Source organism: Oncorhynchus keta, chromosome 20 (genome assembly GCF_023373465.1).
Source record: "Oncorhynchus keta strain PuntledgeMale-10-30-2019 chromosome 20, Oket_V2, whole genome shotgun sequence".
Lineage (NCBI taxonomy): Eukaryota > Metazoa > Chordata > Actinopteri > Salmoniformes > Salmonidae > Oncorhynchus > Oncorhynchus keta.
Window position 1 is genome coordinate 4,633,774 of NC_068440.1, and position 21,921 is coordinate 4,655,694.

Here is a 21,921-nt window from a genome sequence, read left to right on the forward strand (position 1 = left end):
GCTCAACATTAGGTCAGTCTATCTCACTGCACAGCACAGGGAGCTGATTTTGATAGGTGCGTACAAACTGCAGAGTGAGGTACAGATCTACAGCTCATCATTCGGTCAGTCTATCTCACAGCACAGGGAGCTGATTTTGATAGGCGCGTACAGAATGCAGAGTGAGGTACAGATCTACAGCTCAACATTAGGTCAGTCTATCTCACAGCACAGGGAGCTGATTTTGATAGGCTGCAGAGTGAGGTACAGATCTACAGCTCAACATTAGGTCAGTCTATCTCACAGCACAGGGAGCTGATTTGGATAGGCGCGTACAGACTGCAGAGTGAGGTACAGATCTACAGCTCAACATTAGGTCAGTCTATCTCACAGCACAGGGAGCTGATTTTGATAGGCGAGAACAGACTGCAGAGTGAGGTACAGATCTACAGCTCAACATTAGGTCATTCTATCTCACTGCACAGCACAGGGAGCTGATATTGATAGGCGCGTACAGACTGCAGAGTGAGGTACAGATCTACAGCTCAACATTAGGTCAGTCTATCTCACAGCACAGGGAGCTGATTTTGATAGGCGTGAACAGACTGCAGATTGAGGTACAGTTCTACAGCTCAACATTAGGTCAGTCCATCTCACAGCACAGGGAGCTGATTTTGATAGGCGCATACAGACTGCAGAGTGAGGTACAGATCTACAGCTCAACATTCGGTCAGTCTATCTCACAGCACAGGGAGCTGATTTTGATAGGCGCGTACAGACTGCAGAATGAGGTTCATATCTACAGCTCAAAATCAGGTCAGTCTATCTCACAGCACAGGGAGCTGATTTGGATAGGCGCATACAGACTGCAGAGTGAGGTACAGATCTACAGCTCAACATTAGGTCAGTCTATCTCACAGCACAGGGAGCTGATTTTGATAGGCGCATACAGACTGCAGAGTGAGGTACAGATCTACAGCTCAACATGAGGTCAGTCTATCTCACAGCACAGGGAGCTGATTTTGATAGGCGCGTACAGACTGCAGAGTGAGGTACAGATCTACAGCTCAACATTCGGTCAGTCTATCTCACAGCACAGGGAGCTGATTTTGATAGGCGCGTACAGACTGCAGAATGAGGTTCATATCTACAGCTCAAAATCAGGTCAGTCTATCTCACAGCACAGGGAGCTGATTTGGATAGGCGCATACAGACTGCATAGTGAGGTTCATATCTACAGCTCAAAATCAGGTCAGTCTATCTCACAGCACAGGGAGCTGATTTGGATAGGCGCATACAGACTGCATAGTGAGGTACAGATCTACAGCTCAACATTAGGTCAGTCTATTTCACAGCACACAGAGCTGATTTTGATAGGTGCATACAGACAGCAGAGTGAGGTACAGATCTACAGCTCAACATGAGGTCAGTCTACCTCACAGCACAGGGAGCTGATTTTGATAGGCGCGTACAGACTGCAGAGTGAGGTACAGATCTACAGCTCAACATTAGGTCAGTCTATCTCACAGCACAGGGAGCTGATTTTGATAGGCGCGTACAGACTGCAGAGTGAGGTACAGATATACAGCTCAACATTAGGTCAGTCTATCTCACAGCACAGGGAGCTGATTTTGATAGGCGCGTACAGACTGCAGAGTGAGGTACAGATATACAGCTCAACATTAGGTCAGTCTATCTCACAGCACAGGGAGCTGATTTTGAAAAGGCGAGTACAGCCTGAAGAGTGAGGTACAGATATACAGCTCAACATTAGGTCAGTCTATCTCAGAGCACAGGTAGCTGATTTTGATAGGCGAGTACAGACTGGAGAGTGAGGTACAGATCTACAGCTCAACATTAGGTCATTCTATCTCCACTGCACAGCACAGGGAGCTGATTTTGATAGGCGCGTACAGACTGCAGAGTGAGGTACAGATCTACAGCTCAACATTATGTCAGTCTATCTCACTGCACAGCACAGGGAGCTGATTTTGATAGGCGAGTACAGACTGCAGAGTAAGGTACAGATCTACAGCTCAACATTAGGTCAGTCTATCTCACAGCACAGGGAGCTGATTTTGATAGGCGCATACAGACTGCAGAGTGAGGTACAGATGTACAGCTCAACATTAGGTCAGTCTATCTCACAGCACAGGGAGCTGATTTTGATAGGCGCGTACAGACTGCAGAGTGAGGTACAGATTTACAGCTCAACATTAGGTCAGTCTATCTAACATCACAGGAGCTGATGTTGATAGGCGAGTACAGACTGCAGAGTGAGGTACAGATCTACAGCTCAACATTAGGTCAGTCTATCTGACAGCACAGGGAGCTGATTTTGATAGGCGCGTACAGACTGCAGAGTGAGGTACAGATCTACAGCTCAACATTAGGTCAGTCTATCTAACAGCACAGGAGCTGATGTTGATAGGCGAGTACAGACTGCAGAGTGAGGTACAGATCTACAGCTCAACATTAGGTCAGTCTATCTCACAGCACAGGGAGCTGATTTTGATAGGCGCGTACAGACTGCAGAGTGAGGTATAGCTCTTTTCCTCTCTGATAATAACAGCAGTAAATTGGCTGTTGTTGGAAGTCAATGGTGCTGTTTTGACACTCTTCCTTTGTGCCTGAAGGACTCACTGATTACTTGATAGCTCCACAGCTTTGCTAGGCTCCCCATTCAGCTTGGTTAATGCACCCCAAAAAAGGATTCACTTCTGAGTTGGCTAGCTAAAGCCTTACTGAATTTCTGTTGACCAAAAGGTTGAGGAGCGGGATCAAGGTTTCATGTCAACTGATGCATATTGACTGGGAAATTCATATTGCGACAATTACGTCAGTGGCTTTTTGTCTCGGACTATGTATGAGCATAAATGCCATCACCATAGCCGGTCTTGCTATCTTGCTAAGTGATTCTACCCTTCGTTTGATATATTATATAGATATATCAGGTAGGAAAGACCAACTTTTATGCCCTTCAATAGATTTAGTGCCTATTTCAAACCGTATGCTATTATGAAAAGTATGATCAGTGGAGACATTACAGATGGTCATCTTTTTTTTTTTTTACTCGTGTTGCATCCAACTGCAAACCCCATTCGCCACTCCTCTCTTTCTTGCTTTCTTTCTCCTTCAGTCTACCCCACAAAGCCGTCTGTCTACCTTTCATTCGCTTTCATTGGCCAGCTTCCCCGGCCTCGAAGTGCCTCTCAGTTGTCCTTCATCAAACATTTGTCTGAGAAATCTTTTCCAGCTCTTTTTTTGTTGTTGTTGGACAATCTCTCTTTTCATACAGGTCTCCCTTCTTCATCCCCTTGATTCCGCTCCTCCTCTTTCAAATCTCTCTCACTGTCTCATTCGTAGTCGAATCACGCGTGTATGCGGCATGGTTGTGCCAATGCCATTTCTCTGCCAGTCTGTTTGTGTGTGTGTTTTTTTTTGTGTGCCAATGTAAGCCTGATGGAAAGCCCTTGCGTCGGATGCCAGTCCATGGTTTATGAACCCCGGTTGGTTTGGGGTTATGTGAAGCTATTGTAGATTACTATTCAAACAACTTGATTGACACCAAATTAATTGGGAGGGTCGTAGGATCGTAGCATAGAGCTCCACCTTCAAGACAAATATTGATGAAGAATATTTAGATATAATAAAGAATTAGAAATTCCTCTCTGCATATTCAGAAAGTGACAGTACATGCACTTATTCGGCTCTGTCTGGGAATCTGTGACTTTGCACCAGACACCAGAGTTGGGCTTGTTAAGGTGAGAGAGGGAAGCACATCCGACGACAGAATCCAAAACTTGGCACTGCCCAGTTGACTGATGGATGGTCAAACTTTCCAGCTGTTTCACAGTGGGTGGCTCCCTCCCAGCCCATCTCTGTAACTTACAGTGTCTACCTCACACATTACACCGTTTTCCCAATATAGTGCACAGCCATTGACCAGGGCCAAGATTAGTGCACTATGTAGGGAACATGGTGCCTTTTGGGACTTAAACAGTGTCCCACTGGATATCCACTGAAGATAGGACATTGGCACCCTTCTGAGTAACTAGCAGTTACATGATTTTTTATCCTTTAAGGATATAAGGAAGACAAGAAGAAAAAGTAACCAAAGCTTGTTTGTTTGTTAAAAGAACAAACTTAACATCTGTTTCTTTAAGTCAAAAGTTGAGAGATTGACAAAGTCTTAAATGAGCTTTGAGGAAGATAATACATTTAAAACACAGTTTGACTTAACAGGCAGGGAACGCAAAACAAAAGCTTTTTGAAATTATATGCTTCTGACTTGACTGGATAGAGACACTCGGGCGTCGTGACAGATGCATTGGTGTCAAACGTGCCTGTCTGATCTTTGTCAATCACTGAGGTAATTCTCTGGATACAAAGCGACAAATAATGAGCTCAGGTGACAGATACACCTTTGACACACTTAAAAAAGGACACATCTTAAGACTTAACATGTCTCCACTGTGATTTGAGTGACAGACAACTAAAAGCCACTGTGTGTGGCGAAACCCAGACAGCCATAGAGCATGAGTCCATGAAGTCTGCATGGCAACACATAAATCGTTGAGTGGGGAGTCTTGACTCAAACCAACATTGTCTCCTCTTCTAACGGGAAAAGCAGATTGAGTTGGACGGCAAGTCGACGTGACACGCATTACCTCACCAGAGCTGAAGCAGGTGGGAGTATAAACTGTGTATACTGTGTGGATATGTGGTAATTATTTCCCCCTTTATTTTCAGAACTTTTATGAGAGTGTGTTTATGTGACCGTTAGACGTTGGGGAGGATGCTGAAATGTGTTATACTCCTCTCTGGAGTCATATTCAGTCCCTTGTCCTCTTTAGAGTTTGGGTCTGGTTCTCTGCATGGGAGAGCAAGGCTCAAACTTTCCCTCTTCAGCCAGATGACAACTTGATTCAAGTCCAGGGTAAGTATCTGCTACTCCCAGACCATAAATTATTAGCTTTCTTAAGATGATACAAGATGCTGTAGTAGTCCCAACCCCTCTTTTCTCTTCCCCCATTTCTCTCTCCCATATTTACAAAGGCAGCATAAGATGTTACCATGGGAACACTGACACTGCCTGGCAACCTCAATGGCTTGGCAAGATGCCCAATAGTTACTATGGTGCAGTTTTCAGTTGCTATGGGTATTGTACCAATCCTGTGAGTGTGTGTGCACGTGTGGAACATGTGTTTTTGTAGCCTATGTAAGTCAATGTACTTGTACCCAATTCTAATAAAGACCATTGAAAAAGTTGATAAAGCTCATTATTTGATGTTTTATGTAAATGAGATATTCTACCATCTGTTTGAAATAGCTACTAGTGGGAGTGTTTGTGAGTGGAATGAGATTTGAAGGTGCCAGAACATTCACATATGTGTGTATATGTGCACGTTTCTGTGTGTGTGTGTGTGTGTGTGTGTGTGTGTGTGTGTGTGTGTGTGTGTGTGTGTGTGTGTGTGTGTGTGTGTGTGTGTGTGTGTGTGTGTGTGTGTGTGTGTGTGTGTGTGTGTGTGTGTGTGTGTCTGAGAGAGAGAGAGAGAGAGAGAGAGAGAGAGAGAGAGAGAGAGAGAGAGAGAGGAGACAAAGAGAGAGAGAGAGCGAGAGAGGGAAAAAGAGGGTGTGAAAAAAAGGGTGAGAGAGAGAGAGAGAAAGATTGGAGGCAGCTTTACCTTACTTAGGCTGGACTGAAATTCATTCCATTGTTACTCCTTAGTGGGAAGTTTCCACGGACTCAAGACAAGAGTAGACCACAGCATTCCTGAAAGCAACAGAGAATAGGATGTTTATTATTATCATCTATTAATAAATCAATTCATATGTCCACAGTTCAGACCTGACCTTGTCCAGTGCTATTTCCGATGGAAACATAGAGCGTTGGATAATGTAAGCTAAACATTTGTGAAGTAAATCTTTGAACAATAAATAACAATAGTAGAGTAAACCCATTGAACCAAAAACATAATAGCTCATAGTCTTAAAGATACACTATGCAGAAATCACTAAAATTCTAATAGTTTGCCTAATTTCAGTTTTTGACTAAACAAGCAGTCATTATGTAGAGAATCATTGTACCATCTAAACCGCTGTGAAATATATTTTCCATAAGAAAAAATATTGTATATTTAGCTGTTTGAAGCTGGTGTACAAAACCAAAGCAAAAGAGCAAAAATGAAACTTTAGAAAGGGAAGAATAGAAACAGCACACATAGAACAGATCTACAGCTTATTAAGACTTGCCTTCAATGGGAATGAAAGATCTATAACAAAAAGTTACATCATGTAGCTTTAAGTCAGGAAACAGAGTATATCCACAATATTATCTGTGTAGATAATGAAAGGGAAAATGGAAGAGTGAAAAGATCACAATGTTGTTGTGCTTATTGACAAAGACTGACTAGAACATGACATACAAAACCGTGAAGAGATGTTTTAAGACAATAGCGATGAATAATACATTAACAATCCGACGTTATAAATTAAATAGTAGTGAGCCAAACAAATGCAATAATTATTTCATCTCAACACAGTGTTTGCATGCACTTAAGGCCTCTGCATGCTTCAGTTCAGCTGGCTGAACTCGGTGCGGGCGAACCGAACAAGTGTGCTTGCATACCTTCGACCTTCTTGAAAACAACTTGGCTTGTAAAAAAAAAAGCATCCTTAGTACTGTTTGTCAATCTGGAGACACGTAGCCAGTATACACTTCCTCAAAATAGTCAAGATATGTCATTCACTTTTACATTTTTGCCAAGGAGATCTTAGTCGCACATTTTTATATTTTTAACTAGGATGTTTGGTGCAGTATTCCTCAAATGAAAAAAAATGTATATGAAAACGAGTCGTCTATCTTTGAATGACAACAAACTCTTCATTGAATAATCCTTACTGTTGACCAATTACCGATGAAGGGGGGTAGACTTCGCCTTCCGAACAGCCCTTTAAAAACTTGTCGAAGGCCAAAACCAGCAAGAACGTCACAAAATGTAACTTCCGATCTTCGGTTTGCCTCAAACATTTTTGTGTGTGTACGAACAGCCGAAAAAACCCTTGCTTGAAGGACAAAACGAATGACAATGTCACAAAATGTCACCGTAATATATGCACAAACTGTTTCAGATGGGAAGCACGCAGACACCTTAAGTAAGAGATCAGTGTTGCCTACAGTGCATTCTGATCTAAAATCACCAGAGGAAGCGTTGCCCCTCTTCCCCTGCCTCTCCCAACCCCTTTGAATTGAAACCATGGCTGGAGATGTCTGATTGAGCACAGCATGCCCTTAAAGGAGGTCAAAGACCAGGCTAAACAGTCAGGTGTTACGGCAACTTGATGACACCAACCAGAGATTGTGAGGCGGGATGGTTTGAGAGGTCAGAGACAACCAGGGGGTCATTATCAGAGACACATCATTCTGGCTCTGAATCGGCAAGAAGGAAGTTGAGCCTAAAATATTGATGCTTCTTAAAGTGAATTCTCAAGTGAATCTCGGTCTGGATACTCATTGACTTTTCCCTTGTGTCTTTCATACTTCCCGATGCATACTACACTCTTAGAAAAAAGGGTCCCAAAGGGGTTCTCTGGCTGTCCCCGGAGAACCCTTTTGGGTTCCATGTAGAACCCTCTGTGGAAAGGATTCTACATGGAACCCAAGAGAGTTCTACCTGGAACCAAAATGGTTCTACACAGTATGGAACTAAAACGTGTTCTTCAAAAGGGTTTTCTAAGATTGTAGACATCCTTCTATGAATGAATTGTATGTGTGGTGCCAGTGTTGACAAAAAACAACAATGTCAATGCAACACTAAACAAAAATGCAAAGCCCCTTCAAAAACGTCAACACTGTAAAATGAACAGCAGCTTTAGCCTAATTGTGTTACCTGCAAGGTCTGACTCTCTGTTTTCAATTCAGCTCTGGAGTGTTGGGTCAATATGGAATCTGGTCTCCATTCTGTGTCATTAGCTTGTCCGGTCATTTAGTAGAGACCTTTGTGTCCGCAGGTGTGTGTGAGAGAGATAGAGACAGAGAGATACACACATTGACGGGAATAGCGCTGAGTGAGTGCATATTTATGCATGCATAGTGGTATTTCCATTCAATACAATTCAGATACAGACCTGTCTTCACAACGTGCATGCATTGACGCAGTTCACATATGTCCTATGTGAGTGGGTGTGTGTGTGCTTTTCCAGAGTGTGTGTGTGTGTGTGTGTCTTTATGTTTGTTTAATGCGGCAGAGGGTGGAGTGGCGGATCAATAAGAAACAAAGGAATTCAGATCAATATGAAGCCAAGTGAGAGAGTGAAGGAGAGAGAAGGGGTTAGAGAGAAAAAGGGAGGAGGGGGATGAAGAAATGGGAGGTGGTGAGTTGGACAGGGGCTGACTGTTAGTGCTAGCGCACTGGCTAACTGTACACTGGGGAGAAACCAGCCATCTCTACAGCACAACCTGAGTACTTAAACTCTAGATGTCAGTGACAGTGAAGAAAGAGGGTCAAGGAGGGGAGAGAGAGGAGAGCAGAGAGATACCGGAGACTAATTCAACCTTCCTGCATTGTTATTGACATTCTGTTAAAGCAGTGACTCAGACTTTGAGAGAAGAGAGGGAATTGGATATTATTACATGCTTTGGTTTTTCCATTTATGTTTTGAGGTTGGACTTTAGTACGTTAGCACTTAGGACGTACCGATTGGTGTCACATCGTTAGTCAGTATGTGTTACACCTGTGGTGTCTTGTTCATCTCATTAGTGGGAAGGTGTTTCATCTGTGCTGGCCCAGGTGCTATTTAAGAGTGGCTGGCCCAGTACTCCAGTTGTCTTGTTAGATGCAGAGCGTTAACACCTTTAGTTGGCTATTCCTATTTTGATGTCTAGACAAACAATCCTTTGTCTGAATATGTTTTGCTCCAAGTTTGGTGGGCTCTCATGGTCGGGTCGGTGTCTTTTAGGTTCCAGTTGTTGTTGCTAGTCAACTTTCAGTGGGCACCCCCACGAGTATCTTTCAGAACCCCTTCTAAAAATCCCACCTGTTTCATTTTGGTTGTTGTCAGTGACTCTTTGTTAGTTCCCCATTCTGTTTGAGAGACATTATTTGTTTTTGACCAGTGCACTATATGGAGAATATGGTGCAATTTGGGACAAAGCCACGGTTTGGAGGGTGTCCAGGGTATGGCTGTGTGTCTCCTATCCTTGACCTCTGAACCCCAGTCAGTGAAATCTGGCTCTGTATGATAGAGGCAGACAAGCTACAGCTGAGGGCCAAGTGGACTTTTAACATCAATCTGTCACCCCACCGTCTAAAGCAAATCTCCATCTTTTGTTTTTAGAAATGCATATATGCAAGTATCATGCACTATACATACCATACATTCTATATTTTCCTACTATCGATTTCCTTTTCAGACTGCTATTATTTTTTCTATTGTGACAAACATTTCAAATTCTTTCAGCCAATGTCTTCACACATCTCAAAAGTGAAAACAGGATAACGTGGGTTTCTACAACGCCTCGTTGCTTGGTGGCAAGATCAAAGCGCAGAAGACCATTTTGGTGTCTATACTGGGTGTTTTGATGTGAAGTGGTGAAAACAAACACCTGGCTGCTATTGAACCTGCTCTCCATCTCGCTCAAGGTTCCTCAGCACTTTTAATTAGAAAGGCCGCTGCATACAAGTCAAACTGACCATTTCTTCTGAATGATCTGTGTAGAAATACAGCCCAGTGGTGTTTCTTCTGAATGATCTGTGTAGAAATACAGCCTAGTGGTGTTTCTTCTGAATGATCTGTGTAGAAATACAGCCTAGTGGTGTTTCTTCTGAATGATCTGTGTAGAAATACAGGCCAGTGGTGTTTCTTCTGAATGATCTGTGTAGAAATACAGCCTAGTGGTGTTTCTTCTGAATGATCTGTGTAGAAATCCAGCCCAGTGGTGTTTCTTCTGAATGATCTGTGTAGAAATCCAGCCCAGTGGTGTTTCTTCTGAATGATCTGTGTAGAAATACAGCCTAGTGGTGTTTCTTCTGAATGATCTGTGTAGAAATACAGCCTAGTGGTGTTTCTTCTGAATGATCTGTGTAGAAATACAGGCCAGTGGTGTTTCTTCTGAATGATCTGTGTAGAAATACAGCCTAGTGGTGAAAAAAAATATTATTTACAATGACGTCCTACTCTGGCCAAACCCCAATGACGCTGGGCCAATTGTGTGCTGCCCTATGGGACTCCCAATCACAACCGGATGTGATACAGCCTGGAGCGCTGTGATGCAGTGCCTTAGATTGCTGCACCACTCGGGAGCTGATGGGAACCACATTTGCTATTTAACGTAACACTTTTTGTGATAAAACTATGGGTAAAGTTGAAAATGCAATGGAAACAAATAGAACTTTAGATTTCTATTCGATACATGAAAACTTAAGTGAAAGTTTACATTTTGTGTGGACTACATCATCACACACTGATTTCCATCCGCAACAAGTCCGTTTGGTGGAAACACACCACTGGTGGGAAAACTTGCATATTTCCTTTATGCATATTTTGTTACATTTGCATGAAAGTCTGTCGCCGATTGAATGGAAACCTAACTAGTGTTCAAACAGGTGCATCCTAGATAATATCGATGCATGCGCATACCAGCCGTCATACCGCTCAGGAAGGAGATGCGTTCTGTCTCCTAGAGATGAATGTACTTTAAATGTCAGGAGTTAAATGTCAGGAATTGTGAAACTGAGTTTAAAAGTATTTGGCTAAGGTGTATGTAAACTTCCGACTTCAACTATAGTTAGGGCTCTATTTTAACAAACCTAACTTAATGGTAAATCTTAGCGCTGGCGTTAGCGCTATAGGTTCTGGGGTGTGTCAGAAATATTTTTGCTATTTTCATAACCAGAATTATGAGCAAATTCTGATTAATAAATACAGTTGAAGTCAGAAGTTTACATACACCTTAGGCAAATACATTTAAACTCAGTTTTTCATCATTCCTAACATTTAATCCTAGTAAAAAATGTCCTGTCTTAGCTCAGTTAGGATCACCACTTTATTTTAAGAATGTGAAATGTCAGAATAATGGTAGAGGGAATGATTTATTCCCAGTGGGTCAGAAGTTTACATACACCCAATTAGTATTTGGTAGTGTTGCTTTTAAATTGTTTAACTTGGGTCAAACATTTAATGTAGCCTTCCACAACCTTCCCACAATAAGTTGGATGAATTTTGGCTCATTCCTCCTGACAGAGCTGATGTAACTGAGTCAGGTTTGTAGGCCTCCTTGCTCACACATGCTTTTTCAGTTCTGCGCACATATTTTCAATTGGGATTGAGGTCAGGGCTTTGCGATGGCCACTCCAAAACATTTACATTTACATTTAAGTCATTTAGCAGACGCTCTTATCCAGAGCGACTTACAAATTGGTGCATACACCTTATGACATCCAGTGGAACAGCCACTTGCATCTAAATCTTTTTTTTTTTTTTTTTTTTTTGGGGAGAAGGGGGGCGTGAGAAGGATTACTAACCCTTACTTACCCTATCCTAGGTATTCCTTGAAGAGGTGGGGTTTCAGGTGTCTCCGGAAGGTGGTGATTGACTCCGCTGTCCTGGCGTCGTGAGGGAGTTTGTTCCACCATTGGGGGCCAGAGCAGCGAACAGTTTTGACTGGGCTGAGCGGGAACTGTACTTCCTCAGTGGTAGGGAGGCGAGCAGGCCAGAGGTGGATGAACGCAGTGCCCTTGTTTGGGTGTAGGGCCTGATCAGAGCCTGGAGGTACTGAGGTGCCGTTCCCCTCACAGCTCCGTAGGCAAGCACCATGGTCTTGTAGCGGATGCAAGCTTCAACTGGAAGCCAGTGGAGAGAGCGGAGGAGCGGGGTGACGTGAGAGAACTTGGGAAGGTTGAACACCAGACGGGCTGCGGCGTTCTGGATGAGTTGTAGGGGTTTAATGGCACAGGCAGGGAGCCCAGCCAACAGCGAGTTGCAGTAATCAAGACGGGAGATGACAAGTGCCTGGATTAGGACCTGCGCCGCTTCCTGTGTGAGGCAGGGTCGTACTCTGCGGATGTTGTAGAGCATGAACCTACAGGAACGGGACACCGCCTTGATGTTAGTTGAGAACGTCAGGGTGTTGTCCAGGATCACGCCAAGGTTCTTAGCGCTCTGGGAGGAGGACACAATGGAGTTGTCAACCGTGATGGCGAGATCATGGAACGGGCAGTCCTTCCCCAGGAGGAAGAGGAGCTCCGTCTTGCTGAGGTTCAGCTTGAGGTGGTGATCCGTCATCCACACTGATATGTCTGCCAGACATGCAGAGATGCGATTCGCCACCTGGTCATCAGAAGGGGAAAGGAGAAGATTAATTGTGTGTCGTCTGCATAGCAATGATAGGAGAGACCATGTGAGGTTATGACAGAGCCAAGTGACTTGGTGTATAGCGAGAATAAGAGAGGGCCTAGAACAGAGCCCTGGGGGACACCAGTGGTGAGAGCGCGTGGTGAGGAGACAGATTCTCGCCACGCCACCTGGTAGGAGCGACCTGTCAGGTAGGACGCAATCCAAGCAATCCAAAAAACCTTGACTTTGTTATCCTTAAGCCATTTTGCCACAACTTTGGAAGTATGCTTGAGGTCATTGTCCATTTGGAAGACCCATTTGCGACCACGCTTTAACTTCCTGACTAATGTCTTGAGATGTTGCTTTCCTGTTTTGTGAAGTGCATCACTCCCTCCTGCAGCAAAGCACCCCCACAACATGATGCTGCCACCTCCGTGCTTCATGGTGAGATGGTGTTCTTCGGCTTGCAAGCTTCCTCTTTTTCCTCCAAACATAACGATGGTCATTATGGCCAAACAGTTCTATTTTTGTTTCATCAGACCAGAGGACATTTCTCCAAAAAGTATGATCTTTGTCCCCATGTGCAGTTGCAAACCGTAGTCTGGCTTTTTTATGGCGGTTTTGGAGCAGTTGCTTCTTGCTTTCTGAGCGGCCTTTCAGGTTATGTCGATATTGGACTTGTTTTACTGTAGATATAGATACTTTTGTACCTGTTTCCCCCAGCATCTTCACAGGGTCCTTGGCTGTTGTTCTGGGATTGATTTGCACTTTTCGCACCAAAGTACGTTCATCTCTAGGAGACAGAACGCATCTCCTTCCTGAGCGGTATTACGGCTGCTTGGTCCCATGGTGTTTCTACTTGCGTACTATTGTTTGTACCGGTGAATTTGGTGCCTTCAGGAATTTTCCAAGCTGTTTAAAGGCACAGTCAACTTAATGTATGTAAACTTCTGACCCACTGGAATTGTGATACAGTGAATTATAAGTGAAATAATCTGTCTATAAACAATTGTTGGAAAAATGACTCGTGTCATGCACAAAGTAGATGTCCTAACCGACTTTCCAAAACTAATAGTTCGTTAACAAGAAATTTGTGGAGTGGTTGAAAAATGAGTTTTAATGACCACAACCTAAGTGTATGTAAACTTCCGACTTCAACTGTAAATTGGAGGTGTGATCAGTGCTTGGCTACTCACTCGCCAATCATCGCATTTCATGGCTTAATACTGCAGATTCTCAATTCTTTAGGTTATTGACGGTCTTGTCATTGTCATCAACTCCAATTCAGAACAGACTATTCTCATCCTAGCCTATTGTGGATTGATACTACCATTTTTTAAATAGCACAGGCTACAGTATTGAGTTATAACAACTGTAAAGAAAAAAAAAGATCAATATATTTGGAGTGTTGACAGTCAAAATGAATGAAATTGGCTTCAACGGGTATGTCTTTAAGCATTGCATTTCTCCTCAAATAAAAAATACTACGCTCCCATAATTTAGGCCTACCGTTGATATGTCATTATAGGACTTAATAATTGTATATGTTTGGTGGTGGTAACCAGACAATGTGGATGGATACAAGCCGAATGGAGTTTGCACTGCAGGTAGGCCAATGGGAATTGTGGATAATGCAAAAGCATGACGGCAAAAGCCTCTGTCATGACTGTCCTGTGAGGGGGGTGGGGAGGGGACTGCCCGGTTGACAGCTCACACACAGTTGTAAATTATGCAGGAGAGGACTCACTCTTGCTCTTGCTAAAGGAATGTCCTTTGTCTCCAGAGACTTTTGCCCAAAACTCTAACACGGTCAAACGTGGATAATGGAACAATATTTCTAACACAACGATGTGGGGAATGATCACTGTAGGTCTATGGAAAACTAATGTCATGTGGTTGATTATTTTGTGAAGTCAATAAAAATAGTATAACGGAAATACTGTAACTTGAAAAGTATATCCCCTTTATCTGTAAAGTTTTCATCCAATATGTTGTGCATTTAATATAAAATACAAGTATTTTTGTAAAAATAGGAATGTGATTATAGTTTTCTAATAACATCATTGTTTTTCATAATACTTCGCACAGTAACTAGCCACATCCCGAGTGAGGTCAGCGAGCTTGTCAGCATGACGGAACGCCTCTTTTGACCAAGAGTGCATAACGAAATTAACATTTGACCATTAAACATGAGACGTTAGCTACATGTTTGAAATGGTTGAAACTGCCGCCCTATGGGACTCCCAATCATGGCCGGATGTGGTGCAGCCAATATGGAAGAGTGAACTCCGTAGTTCTGTTCAGGACTACACAATGAACAAAGGCACCCACACGTAAATACATTCATGATTTCTTATTCCAAACGGGCGGCGGTTTGTGTGCAAACTATATGATTTCTCTCTGTCTGTCTGTCGTTTGTCTCATGTAGTAAGTGTTTGTGTATTCTGTGTTATTATGTAGTTAGCTAGTAAACCATATACAAAACCAATTTGTATAGTACTGAATAATGAGCAAGGGTGGGGTTTTTGCAGATCCAAGATGGTTACGATGTATGTATGTATGTTTGTTTTATTCCATGTGTAACTCTGTGTTGTTGTATGTGTCGAACTGCTTTTCTTTATCTTGGCCAGGTCTCAGTTGCAAATGAGAACTTGTTCTCAACTAGCCTACCTGGTTAAATAAAGGAGAAATAAAATAAATAAAAAACGACTGGTCAGAAGGATGATATGATAAGAGATAATGATTAATAAGATGACTGTTTTTCAATTAAATAGACCTATATACCTTATAGTATTTAATTCGGGAGATGGTATCTCTTTAAACCAACATCTTCCGTAGTGCCCCAAATCCTAATGATTTCATTGTTACATGATTCATTTAATCGGGTTACAGTTTAACACAGATAGTGGATTAAATAAATAACAGTCATCATATTAATGAAAGTAAAGTTATGACATATTGGTGCCCAGTGTGAGGCATCTAAAACAGAATTAGGTCTTGCTGTTGAATTCAGTCTATGTGAATTGAGAGTGAGTATGTGTGAGATTCCTTTTGAGGTCCAAGAAAGATTGCCTCCGGTGTTGCGTGTTCCAATAACATGACCAGAAAAAACACCCATTGGGTTTTACGCAAGATGTCGTAAGTAAAACCCTGGTCCCGTATTGAAGGGGACCCTGGGTCTGCTTAGAAGTTAACAGGGTGTGAGTGTCATGGTCGTCGTATGGAGGAGACCAAGGCGCAGCGTGTTATGCGTACATTCTCTTTTATTAGACGAATGAACACAGAACAAACTAACAAAAATAACAAAACGAACCGTGAAGCTATATAAACGAGTGCTGACAGGCAACTACACATAGACAAGAACCCACAAAATACCCAAGGGAATATGGCTACCTAAATATGGTCCCCAATCAGAGACAACGATAAACAGCTGCCTCTGATTGGAACCAATTCAGGCCACAAAAACCTCAAGACAATACAAAAACTAACATACCCACCATAGTCAAACCCTGACCTAACTGGGTGGGCATCTACCCTCGGTTGCGGCTCTTTTTCTGGACGCCGCCCTCCTTCTATACACTGATCCCTCCGCCTTTGTAGAACCGACCCGTGAATCATCGCCGGAGTCTCTGGACTGCGAATCATCGCCGGAGTCCCCGGACCGGGGACCGTCGCTGGAGGTTCCGGACTGTGGCCTGTCGTTGGAGGTTCTGGACTGTGAAACGTCGCCGGACGCTCTGGACTGGGTACTGCCGCCGGACGCTCTGGACTGCCGAGTCGCACGGGACACCTGGTACATGGTGCCGGCACGGTCCGTGGTGCCGGCGGGGTGCCGGCACAGTGTCCTCAAAGCTCATCACTAAGCTAAGGACCCTGGAACTACACACCTCCCTCTGCAACTGGATCCTGGACTTCCTGACAGGCACGCCCCTCAGGGGTGCGTGCTCAGTCCCCTCCTGTACACCCTGCATGGCCAGGCACGACTCCAACACCATCACTAAGTTTGCAGATGACACAACAGTGGTAGGCCTGATCACCGACACCACTGGGGTGGTGTCAAAAAAGCAATGTCTCACGCGTTCTCGGAGGCAGCCATCTATCCTGATTACCAACATTATCAGGAACTGGAGGTCCTCTCCCAATTCCCGAGAGGCCGGTGAAAAGCCATCCACTCTAGGCAGTGAGGGTGCGTAACTCAATGGCGAAGTAAGTATCTCTCTCTCTCTTGGGCATTACAAAAACAGCCTTCATTGAGAGTGGAAGATATGCTTGGTTTTTAATTAAATGAAAATAAATGGGCGGAAAAAGCACATCTCTCATGCTCCATGTGCATACGGGCACTGTGCATCACGGCTGGATAGGCTGTGCTTCCAACGTCAAAATCCATGCCATAACCGCTATGACCAGCTTTTGGTTGGCCTTAAATATCCCCACCAGCGCTGCCTGAAATTGGCACGTTGGCACATGTTTTAAAAGACACACCTCAGATATTGCCACCCCTTCCACCTCAGCACACAAAGTCCTCACAGCAATGGAAGTCCTCACAACAATGGTAAACCAAGGACAATTCTGAGAAGTGAGGACATTTGGCCGGTCCTCACTTCTAAAAAGGCTATTTTAGGCTTCGGGTTAGGTTTAGGGTTAGAATTAGGGTTATTATAAGGGTTTGGTTTAGGCATAGGGTAAAAAAGTCCTCACAAGTATAGTAATACAGAGCTGTGTGTGTATGTTTGTATGCGTGTCTGAGTGAGACAGACCAGGAGACTCTCTCTCTGATCTCTTTTTCCCCCTTCCCCCTCTCTCTCCGCCCTCCCTCTGTCTGTCCCCCTGAGCTAAATTCTATTCCCTGCCAATCTGGCATTAAAAGCTTCCTTTGCGTCAGATATGAGATGCCCTACATCTGTGTATGTGAAATGTACTTTCATTCAAGGAGCGTGTGTATGAGGTTTAAAGTATGTCAAATCCCCCATCTGACAGAATCAAGAACATCAGCGTACCTGAGGGGGCTATCTTTTGAGTCCGTCACTCACAATATGAACCAGTCAGGATTGGGGATTGTAGGGGGGCTACAGAAAGAGAGAATCACAGCTTTGGGTTACTACAGTCAGATATCCAGATAGCTCATACGTGACTCATTTCAGGAAACTATGCATATATACTTCACAGCAGAGCCATTTGAACATAAACTTCATTTTTTAATCAAAATGCGTTTTTGGGCAGAAATGCTTTATGGAACATGTGAACTTTCATGTGCCTTAATAATGCCATTTGTAAATACATTTGCCATCTGTAAACAAAATTGTTAAATTACAAACTGAGTCAAAAAGAAAACACACGAAGGCTGTTATATAAAACACCTGTCTCCGGATTACATCTTCAAGCTAAGGCAACTATGGCATCCGTGACAGAGAGGGAGAAGTGTCCATGTATACGGGCAAGATAGTCTAGCTACATTTTCAGATGTTACACGTTTCTAATTTAGTCAGAAAGTCGTTTAATTTCAAGTTAAAGTGTACTGTTAGCTAGGTAGCTAATGTTATGTGTATGATCTGTGTGGTAATATTATTAGTATCTCAGAGCCATTTGCATTGCTACTCAATGTTAGCTAGCTAACATTGAACCTGGTGGTTTAGCTACCTGCAGATTCATGCAGGAAGTAACATAATGAGTTGGGATTATGGCTTGATGTTTAGCTAGATAGCTAGCTAAATGTCTAAACAAAAGACTCCACTATGCAAATAACCATTTCAATAGACTGTTCATGATGTCACTGTGATAACTTTTGATAGACTTAGCTGTGCCAGAACACAGAATAACTAACACATTTATGAACGCTCAACAGCCGTTGAATATGGCCGGTGTCAGTAAATGTTTGCAAAAACGCGTAATTAAATTGTTGCAAGCAGTACTGTTGCAGTCACCAACGCTCTGGCTAACATAAAAACAGCCTAACCAGCTCTGCTAGTGTGAGTAAAATGGTCAGAGTGAGGTGTTCCCTCATTTATGTCTAGAAGTAGCTAGCAAGCTAGCCAACGTTATCCAGTTAGCTTGGGTGCTTGACTGCAGAACGCTCAGATCAACCCAACTCCTCGGCCAGAGCGTCCTAGTGTGCATTCTGAACGCTCAGAGAGTGAAACAAACGCCCAGAGTGCATACTCTGGCACTCCAGATTGAATTTACAAACACACACGTGGTATAAACCAGTGAAAATAGAGGGTGCCAAATTCAAACCACAGAAATCTCACAATTACAATTCCTAAAACATACATGTGTCTTATATCATTTTAAAATTAATCTTGTTGTTAATCCCACCAAAAGTGTCTGATTTCAAATAGACTTTTCAACGAAAGCACTACAAACGATGTTAGGTCTCCACCAAACCACAATAAGCACAGCCATTTTCCAGCGAAATATAGCATTCACAAAAAGCAGAAATAGAGACACAATTAATCACTCACCTTGAATTATCTTCATCAGATGACACTCATAGGACTTCATGTTACACAATACATGCATGTTTTGTTTGATAAAGTTCATATTTATGTAAAAAAATCTGAGTTTACATTGGCGTATTAGATTCACTAGTTCATAAACATCAAGTGATTTTGCATAGCCACATCGTTTCAACAGAAATACTCATCATAAATGTAGATGATGATACAAGTTATACACATGGAATTATAGATATACCTCTAAAAAAGTTTACGGAAAAAGCAACCCATGCAATAATCTGAGACGGAGCTCAGAACAGTAGCCAAATTAGCCACCATGTTGGAGTCAACAGAAACCAGAAAATACATGGTAAATGTTTCCTTACCTTTGATGAACTTAATCAGAATGCAGTCCTAGGAATCCCAGGTCCACAATAAATGCTTGATTTGTTTGAAAATGTCCAATTAGCTACTTTGGTTAGCGCGTCCACTATAAAAGTCACAAAGTCACTAAGCGCGTCCACTATAACGTGACGAAATGTCCAAAAGTTCCATAACAGTCAGTAGAAGCATGTCAAACGATGTACTGAATCAATCTTTAGAATGTTGTTTACATATATCTTGAATAACATTCCAACCGGAGAATTGGAATGACTTCAGATGACCGGTGGAACGCAGGTCCTTCCCCTGTGAGTGTGCATAGTGAAAGCATGGTCAACTCGTGGCAGTGGTGACTATTTCCTGTCTCATTTGACCCCCCTTCACATTAGAGTCATCAGACAAAGTTATATTGACTGTTTACATCTAGTGGAAGGCGTAGGAAGTGAAAACTCATCCATATCTCGCTGTAATTTCAATGAGAGCTTGGTTGAAAATCTGCCACCCCCAGAAAAAATACAAACAGGAAGTGGAATATCTCAGGTTTTTGCCTGCAATATGAGTTCTGTTATACTCACAGACATAATTCAAACAGTTTTAGAAACTTCAGAGTTTTTTCTATCCAATACTAATAATACTGCATATATTAGCGACTGAGACTGATGGGCTGGCCGTTTACCATGGGCACCTTTTCATCCAAGGTACTCAATACTGCCCCTGCAGCCATAAAAAGTTAAAGAACTGGGTGGGACTAAAGTTTAAGAGGGTGTGAATGATGCTGAATGGGTGTAGACAAAGAAGAGCTCTCCAGTAGGTGTACCAAAACATCCAAGGGCCATTCTTCTCAAAAGTGAGGTTACATGTTTATCAACTTTCAAAGCAAAATTACTCTCCCATTGTTCCTCAACTGTGGTGTATGATATACCATTTTTGAGCTCTGAGTCTCTACCTTTATCCAATGTAAAAAACACTATTTCAAATCGTGTCGGACGTATTTGATACCATTCCACTCATTCCATTCCAGCCATTACCACAAGCCCGTGCTCCGCAATTAAGGTGCCAACAACCTCCTGTGTTTGGGAACAGATGTTATAAATCATACATGACCAGCAGCACCAGGCACACTATACAGACACTGTACCGTGCTGCATTAATAACAAGTACGCACAGACACACAGTCTGTATCTTTCCCTTTCTCAACCAACCCCCAGCACAGCAGGTACTGAACTCCATGTGCTGAAGAGAGAGAGAGAGAGAGCTATTATCTACTTCACTTGCATTGGCAATGTTAACATATGTTTCCCATGCCAATAAAGCCCTTAAATTTGAATTGAATTGAAATGGAAGAATTGAGAGGAGAAAGAGATCAATGAAGGGTAGGTATAGTGCATAAAGTTAATAGGATACCTGATGTAAGTGGAGGATATGTCAATGTGAATAGAGAGACATGGAGATAAAGAACAAATGAGACAATGAACAGGAGTGAAAAGAGAGCAGAAAGTAAGACAGAGAAGAAGGAAGAATGAGTGAGAGGTTGATAGACTACCTGTGAAAGAGAGAGGGGCAGAAAAGGCAAGGGGGAAGGGAGAGAGAGAGAGAGAGAGAGAGAGAGAGCGATGAGAGAGAGTGATGAGAGAGAGCAATGAGAGAACACGAGTGCGATGAGAGAGAGAGAAAGTGTGATGAGAGAGAGAGCGCTATGAGAATGCGAGCGAAGAGAGAGAGAGCGAGATGAAAAAGAGAGAGAGAGCGCTATGAGAGAGCGGGAGCGAAGAGAGAGAGAGCCGATGAAAGAGAGAGAGAGAGAGCACAATGAAAGAGCGAGAGAGAGAGCACGATGAAAGAGAGAGAGAGCGCACGATGAAAGAGAGAGAGAGAGAGCAGGGCAGAAAGGGCCTAGGTTAGGGGGGAGAGAGAGAGAGAGAGAGAGAGAGAGAGAGAGAGAGAGAGAGAGAGAGAGAGAGAGAGAGAGAGAGAGAGAGAGAGAGAGAGAGAGAGAGAGCTAAAATAAGAGGCAGGCTCTTGTCAGCACTGTGACCTACTCATGCAGGACTGAGGAATTCTCCCTGTCTAACAGGACACATTCCTCCAGTCCTCAGACATTAACCCAAGCGCTGCCGCCCTGTTGGGGTGGAGCGGGCTACACTGGCAGCCCTCACTGGCACTGGGTTGCACCATTGTACAATGCTCTACACTAGCAACTCATTGTTTTTATTTATTTATTTTTTCTTGGATAGAGACAGTGAAGGGAGACAGTGCTCCAAAGGCAGCCACAGTAAACGGCTATACCACCACAGGCCACTTCATCAGTACTGTCCTGTGCACACATTCACCAAGCCTAGTTCTGCACACACAATAAATCAGCACATATACTGTATCTGAAAAGCCAATAATCTACATATATTGAAGCATGATTAATTGTGATGCCTAAACTGCCACGGCACACACACACAAACACAAACGCCTATACAGGGAGCCTATACACATTTCTAAACGAACACAGTAAACAAGAATGCGTTGATCAGGTAAAGTCCGTAGCATAACCAAGTGAACCATTGAACTGGGTGTAGGTGTGCATATGGTGCTGCAAAAACACATTGTGACAATATCTGGATATGAAGGGCTCTATTGTGTCGCCAGGGCAGAATGTTTTATTCTGCTGGTGGGAACTGGGGACGGGGAGTTACAAAGACAAAAATGTAATGTGAAGCTTCTCAAACCACATGCTCTTCTTTATACTCCTCTGCTTCGCCATGATTCCCTAGCAATTCACTACATACAAGACTGCAGGATCAGG

The 21,921-nt window shown here is 43.1% G+C and overlaps 1 long non-coding RNA gene across 1 annotated transcript in view; it reads right to left on the bottom strand.

Moving 5' to 3' along the window:
- The window catches only part of LOC118399027 (uncharacterized), a 64,119-nt gene that overhangs the window by 31,858 nt on the left and 10,340 nt on the right, over window positions 1–21,921 (bottom strand). The window contains exon 3 of the long non-coding RNA XR_004828742.2: window positions 5,667–5,755. This is a non-coding gene — a long non-coding RNA (uncharacterized LOC118399027). The remainder of the gene's footprint in view (window positions 1–5,666; window positions 5,756–21,921) is intronic.